Source organism: Perognathus longimembris, chromosome 3, assembly GCF_023159225.1.
Source record: "Perognathus longimembris pacificus isolate PPM17 chromosome 3, ASM2315922v1, whole genome shotgun sequence".
Lineage (NCBI taxonomy): Eukaryota > Metazoa > Chordata > Mammalia > Rodentia > Heteromyidae > Perognathus > Perognathus longimembris.
The window spans coordinates 25,070,688-25,077,783 of NC_063163.1; the positions used below are offsets into that span (position 1 = coordinate 25,070,688).

A 7,096-nucleotide genomic window follows, 5' to 3' on the forward strand; every position below is an offset into this window, starting at 1 on the left:
AAGAAATACATACTTGAATCCCTGATTCCCAAAACTCAGATGCCTGAACATACATAAATCTCCCTGGTAGTCCTTGGTATCACCATACATCACGCTGCCATCACCTTGTCTGTGGATCTGGCTTAGGAAGTAAGTTTCATCCATCCTTTAGAGGATAAACTCTGAAGATAAGAGCCAGTGTCGACGCCTTGCCACGTGTCTCCAAGTTCATGTCTTCAGTCCTGTCTCCTGATTCATCTCCAGTCACCGTGACGTCCCAAGTCATCTCTTCATTGGAGCTGAATTGGTTTGTATTTTATGCACGGGGTTTGTAAGGAAGGAGATAACTGGCGCTACTCGCACGACCTCTCTGGCAGTCCATATGGTGTAGTGTGCAAGTATTTTCAACGTGGGTACTGTATTTACGGAGACCGCTGCAGCAAGCCATTGAAACAGGAAGAAGCGACTGCTACAGATCCGAGCCCAGAACCATCTCTAGCTGCTTCCTCGAGTCTCCCTTCCGGAGCTGAACAGCTCACTGAAATGGACACCGGCAAAGCTGAGTCAGGAACCCCACCCCTCGCTGCTGTAGGTGGGGCAAGTTCCTGGGCAGCCCTACTGTGGCCGGACTGCCCCTCCCTGCCCCGCAGCCCCCCTTGCAGAGCCTGGGGGCCAAGGTGGAGTCTGAGAAGGAGCCGGCTGCAGTGGAGAGCAAGAAGCAGCTGTGCCCCTATGCTGCGGTGGGCGAGTGCCGCTACGGGGAGAACGGCGTGTACCTCCACGGCGACGCGTGTGACATGTGTGGGCTGCAGGTCCTGCACCCCATGGATGCGGCCCAGAGGTCACAGCACAGAAAATCGTGCATCGAGGCCCACGAGAAGGACATGGAGCTCTCGTTCGCCGTGCAGCGCAGTAAGGACATGGTGTGCGGCGTCTGCACGGAAGTGGTCTATGAGAAGGTCAACCCCGCTTGGGCATCCTCTCCAACTGCAACCACACCTACTGTCCCAAGTGCATTCGCAAGTGGAGGAGTGCTAAGCAGTTTCAGAGCAAGATCACCAAGTCCTGCCCTGAATGCCACATCACATCCAACTTCGTCATTCCAAGTGAGCACTGGGTGGAAGCGAAAGAAGAAAAGCAGAAACTCAGAAGTACAAGGAAGCCATGAGCAACAAGGCGTGCAGGTATTTCGATGAAGGACGTGGGAGCTGCCCGTTTGGAGGGAACTGTTTCTACAAGCATGCGTACCCTGATGGCCGGAGAGAAGAGCCACAGAGACAGAAAGTGGGAGCCTCGAGGCCATACCGGGCCCAACGAAGGAACCACTTCTGGGAGCTCATCGAGGAAAGAGAGAACAGCAGCCCCTTTGACAACGACGAAGAGGAGGTGGTCACCTTTGAGCTGGGCGAGACGTTGCTTATGCTTTTGGCTGCAGGTGGGGACGACGAGCTGACAGACCCTGAGGATGAGTGGGACTTGTTTCAGGATGAGCTGGAAGACTTTTATGACTTGGACCTACAGCGGCTTTCCATGCTGTGCCAACTGCTCTGCCAGGCCTCAGACCCTAGCTGTGCCCTGTGCCGTGTGGCGGTGCGTGTGGCCCTCCCAGGTGCGGTAGTGACCACTTACCTAGGGCCTGCTCCTCCGCCCCCTGGCCTTTCCCCCACCCCCCGCCCCCCGCCCCGGGGGTGTGTCGTTTTCTCTGTTTCAAAACGTTACAAAAATAAATCTTAAAGTTAGTGGGGTTTGGGTTTTTTTTCTTTTTTGGTAACACGACTATAACTGTCAGACAGTGTAGGTTTGTTGCGTCTTCTGTTTTGAGGCAGATTGTGTTGCTGGACTTTTTTTTCCAGACCCTGGGTCAAGAAAAGTTCAAAACCACTGCGCTCTGGGATCCAGGAAGTGGGGCAATGGGCAAAGGGACCCAAGCTGGCAAGTAGCTTTCTTCTTTGGATACGGACACTGAAGGTGATTCTCGGTTTCTAGTGAAATCTGCATGTCTGTGTTCTTTTCTCTGTGTCCCCAACCTGGCGGATCCCCACCACAAAGCCTGCCCTGTGGTTTTGGCCTGCTGTTTTAATGGCACACAAGGAAAATCATGAAAGAAAGGTGAAATGGAGGACCATAGGTAAAAGCCCCGTGGGGAGGGGGGGGGGTGGATGGGAACTGCTCTACATCCCCCACAGATCTGGTGTTAGCCGGAGAGGACCAACGTGGGCTAGTGGTTGCCGCCTTCTGTGGCAGGTGGGACTACACAGCATATCTGTAGTGCTAGCTCTGTCTGTCTGTCCTATCATTGAGAATTGAGACTCACCTTAGAGGCCAAACAACCTGCCTATCCCCTACAGCAGAGCAGTTCAAGCTGGGTCTTGGATATACCATCTTAAGTTAAATGTTTGTGGTCTACCTTTTCTGGTCCAAGCACTTTTGGAAGAACCCTTATCCTCATTTGAGGAGTTCTGTTGTCAGGTTTTGGTGTTTGTTTGCTTCCTCCCACCCCTGAGTTTTGCAGGTAGACTGTTTTTCTAAGGTGTTTACTGCAGTGGAGTAATTGACTTGCAGTCCTAAGTCACTCTTTGCCACTAAAGGGGAGGGTGTGGCTATCCACAGGACAGGATGAAGTTAAGTTGTTAGAATTCCTTGCTGGGAAATTTTACCTTTGCATTTTTGTTGCTGTTCCCTAAAGTAACTTGGGAGATGGTCCTGCCGTGTCCATCCTCTGCTTCTGTCCTGGGCTCCCACCCATTCTTTCACCTTAAGAATAAAGAGAAATGAAGTCATTGTCACAGAGGTCTCTGTATTTTGCAGCTGCCCTTTTGTAAGAAGCACTTTTCCCAAATAAAACAACTTAAAAAAAAAAAAGACCCAGTATCACCAGTACTAACACAGTGTCTGGTTCACAGGAAAGGATCCATGAATATATACATACATATGTATATATGCACATATATTGGTATATATGTATATAGATAGATAGATTTAACAAAATTACGTGAATACCTATTCCAGTAATTGAACTCAAGTCAGAAAAGGGAGAGATGGCTTGCAAGAGGATAGACTACAGATGGCTTTAGTTCTTTATTATTCCTTGTGTGAACCTCATTTTCCATGCCATACCATACTTTACAATATTCATCCATTAATGAGAGCATATATTTCCCCAATAGAGTCATGGTCATATTTACAGAATGCATATATATGTATGTATATATTTATATGTACATATATACATACATATATATACGATACTAGGACATGAATTGGAGGAGGCTCTTTTGTCTATGGAAGGTTGTGGTTGCATTTCCTTTTAGCAATTTTGTTGTTGTTGTAGGTCGTGGGCTTGAACTCTGGGCCTGGGTACTGTCCCTGAGCTCTTCAACTCATGGCTAGTGCTCTACCACGTGAGCCCCCGCGCCACTTCCAGTTTTCTAGGGGTTAATCGGAGATAACAGCTTTATGGACTTTCCTTCCCTGGCTGGCATTGAAGCATGATCCTCAGATCTCAGCCTCCTGAGTCGCTAAGATTACAAGTGTGAGCCACCAGCGGCAGGCAGCAATCATTATTTTTATCCCTTATGTTATAATACCAACAGTTTTGAAAATGCTGCCTGTCAAGAACCCTAGGCTACAGATTTATTTAAATATAATAGAACTTTTTCATTCTCTGAGATATTTATATTATATATAACAGAATGTTCCCTGTAGTAGAGATGGAATATGCATTTGAGGAACTGAGTTAAAAAGAATACCTGGAAAGCAAAGATTTCTCATTGTTGATGAAAATAGCTTGTGAAGCTGACATTTGGAGTTGATTGCTCTGTCTGCTTTTTCATTTTATGGGAAACACTTTTTATATCTGAAAATGATATTCCAAATAAGGATATAGCAAAAACGGGACACTCCTTTCTATTGATGGCTTAGAAATGATTTAATTAGAAGTCAGCATAAAAGTACATTGTTAAATTTTTATTCAAGAATTATAGGAAATATACTATTAGCTTCACCTAATGTCTAAACTGAAGAATTGTCCTCAGGAAGATATTTCCTGATTAGACCTGAATTGTCTTTCTATGTCACCAGTAAGACAATGCAAATGCTGATTAAAGCAATTAAAAGTTTCCTTTGTTTGCAGAAAGAGATATATCCAGATATGGCTCTTTGTAGACGTCTTAATAAGCACTAGCAGACTGGAATGAAATCTGTCATCAGTTATATATTTTCTCTTAGACAAACTGTCTACTTCACATACATATTAAGCAAGATTTGTTACCAAAGCTCCCTTATATTTCTATTTGTTGTTGTGAAATGGTAAATGTAGAAATAACACTGAATCTATCAATTTGATAATATAATGCAATACATCTGGCAGCTCAACAGGAAAAAAATGTAGTGACAGATTTGGCACAGTGAATGGTTTTTATTATGGGGTTTTTCTTTCTTTTTTTTTTTAGCACAATTGTGCCATTTGTTGTAGACTAATGTCAAGGAATATAAAGTATTATTGGGAACAGGGAATTTAGCTTTTGTAGAACATAAATTGGCTGCCATGTAAATATAAACACCAGCTTTATTACTTGTTAAATATTTATTTACTAAAATGATTTGAATGAGAAAGCTTGCTGAAGGGAACTATGTCTGTTCTTAGCTGTATATTGCTGGGTTGTTGGTTTTTTTTGGAAAATTTGGCTACTCTATTGTTTTTGCATTAATAATTTTATATTAAATTCTGCAGTGGAATATGAACCAATTCTCCCAAATCTGTGGGCTACTCAGTTCTGGAGATGGATAGAGTAAGTGAAATTTTCTTTGCTTTTATGGCAACACAAAGCCAACATTACATTGAAATAGACTAGCTAGCAGGACAAAGAGACATCCTCAATTCATCCATTTGCTCCTATGTTCATTATCCTTTACCTGACCACTGTGTGAGACACTCAGCTTCTTTCCAGAGACATAAATGTGGAGAAGCCACGAGGAGCTCAGCCTTGCTGGGTAGAAATATATATATATTGCATTAGGCATTAGGCATTAGGACAGAGAAACTTGTATGTGCTCATACATACATGGAAGCCCATCAAGATAAGACTCTAGGACAAAATCCTCAATTTCACTTTTATTTTTAAAAATAAAGATAATGGGTCTAAGAAAGCAATTAAAATACTTGAGCTTTTGCCACCTTGATATTGTTAGACTGTGTCACTCAGAAAATATCCTGAGACTGGCTACAGAGGATTGATTTGAGTTATATATTCCAAAAAAAGGGAGATTTTGTTTTTAATTTTCCTTCTCAATAAAAATATTTATTATTGTCAAAGTAATGTACAGAAGGGTTATAGTTACATACATAAGGCAGTGAGTACATTCTTATTAAACTTGTTACTACCTCCTTTGTTTTTCTTCCACTTTCTTCCCTCTCGCTTCTCTCCTCCCTCTCCCCCAAGTTGTACATTTGGTTTACAGCATATTGTCTGTTTGGTTTTGTTTTTGTTGCCAGTCCTGGGGCTTGAACTCAGGGCATGAGCACTGTCCCTGGCTTCTTTTTGCTCAAGGCTAGCACTCTGCCACTTGAGCCACAGCGCCACTTCTGGCTTTTCCTATATATATGTGGTGCCAGGTGTTGAACCCAAGGCTTCATGTATATGAGGCGAGCACTTTACCACTAGGCCATATTCCCAGCCCCAGCATATTTTCTTTTTCTTTTTTTTTTTTTTTCAAATTTTTATTATCAAACATGCCAGCATATTTTCTTGTAAGTATTGTTGTTGCATGGGTTCATCTTTTACCAACCTCGTCTCTCTATTTTGGTGTTCCCCTTCCCTAGTTCTAATAAATGTACATACAATTCCCAGTGTACCAAAGTCAGTTACACTGACATCAGGTAAAACCATGGGGAAGAAAGACAAATGAAAAAGGCAGAATTTTATATGGTATGTTGAAAATAACAACAACAAAGATAAACCACTTATTTCCAAATCTTGTAGTTCATTTCACTTAACATCATTTATGTGATCATATATTCATTGCTGTTGAGCTATTGTGCTACTCTGCTAGGACTATCCTAGACAAGTTCTAATTGTTTCCAGTGAGTGAAACCATAGTTTATGTTTCTTTGGGTCTGGCTCACGTCACTTAGCATGATTTTTTTCCAAGTCTTTCCATTTCCTCAGGAATGGGACCAAGTCATTTTTTCTGATAGAAGCATAGAATTCCATTGTGTACATGTACAACATTTTCTTGATCCATTCAAAATGAACGAAGCAGCTCACACATGTATGCAGCAACTGATCTCAGCTTGATTTCTGAGGAGAAGAAGAGGTTAGCATGTATGTACTTATGTATTTAAAAAGCATGGAAAGATATACATCAGATTACTAATAATGGATACATTCTAGGAATGGCCTTTCTGCTATATTGTATACAAACTTTATAATAAACATGTCCTATAATTGTAATTGAAAGGGCTATTTATTTTTCTGTGATAAAATTTAAAAAGTGCCTTTTCAAAACAGATAGTTAAAATAAATATTGTTATTTAATTTCTGTCAACATTTATAGAAACATACAATAAAATCATAATGTGAAATTGTGGGATCAATTCTTCTGCATTATTTAATCTTATCAGCAACTGTTGTAAAGATATTTTTGAGATAAGTGATTTGAACCTTTTAATTGTCAATTCTATCAAGAGCCATAGATGCCTAGACAGATTTAGAATGGCTAAATAATAGCCTTTTTTGTCTTGCTAGAAAAATAATAAAGATATTCAGCCTTTAAATGTATTAATTTTCCATAATTTTTTTCAAGGACCTAATTTGACAAAGAGGTCAGTTAGTACTTGGCACATTTGAGAAAATATCAAAATGGTTTTTGGATATTTATAGAACTAAATTAGATGTTAAACAAATTGGAATTATAACTTAGAGAAAAAAGACCAGATATTTATAGCTTGTTGAGTACAACAGGAATCTTTTACTTTTTACTAAAAAGCAACTTAAAACTTTATGTGTTTTAAAAATAACCCATGTGAGATACCTAATAAAATATTGATTTGACCTGAATTATGATGGTTACGCTTAAGAATATTGCAGCTATACTCTTTTGAACGTCTTTTAGTTTG

At 41.1% G+C, this 7,096-nt stretch overlaps 1 pseudogene; it reads left to right on the forward strand.

Moving 5' to 3' along the window:
- Positions 1-297: 297 nt before the first annotated feature.
- Positions 298-1,713, forward strand: LOC125347568 (annotated as a pseudogene).
- Positions 1,714-7,096: the final 5,383 nt, after the last annotated feature.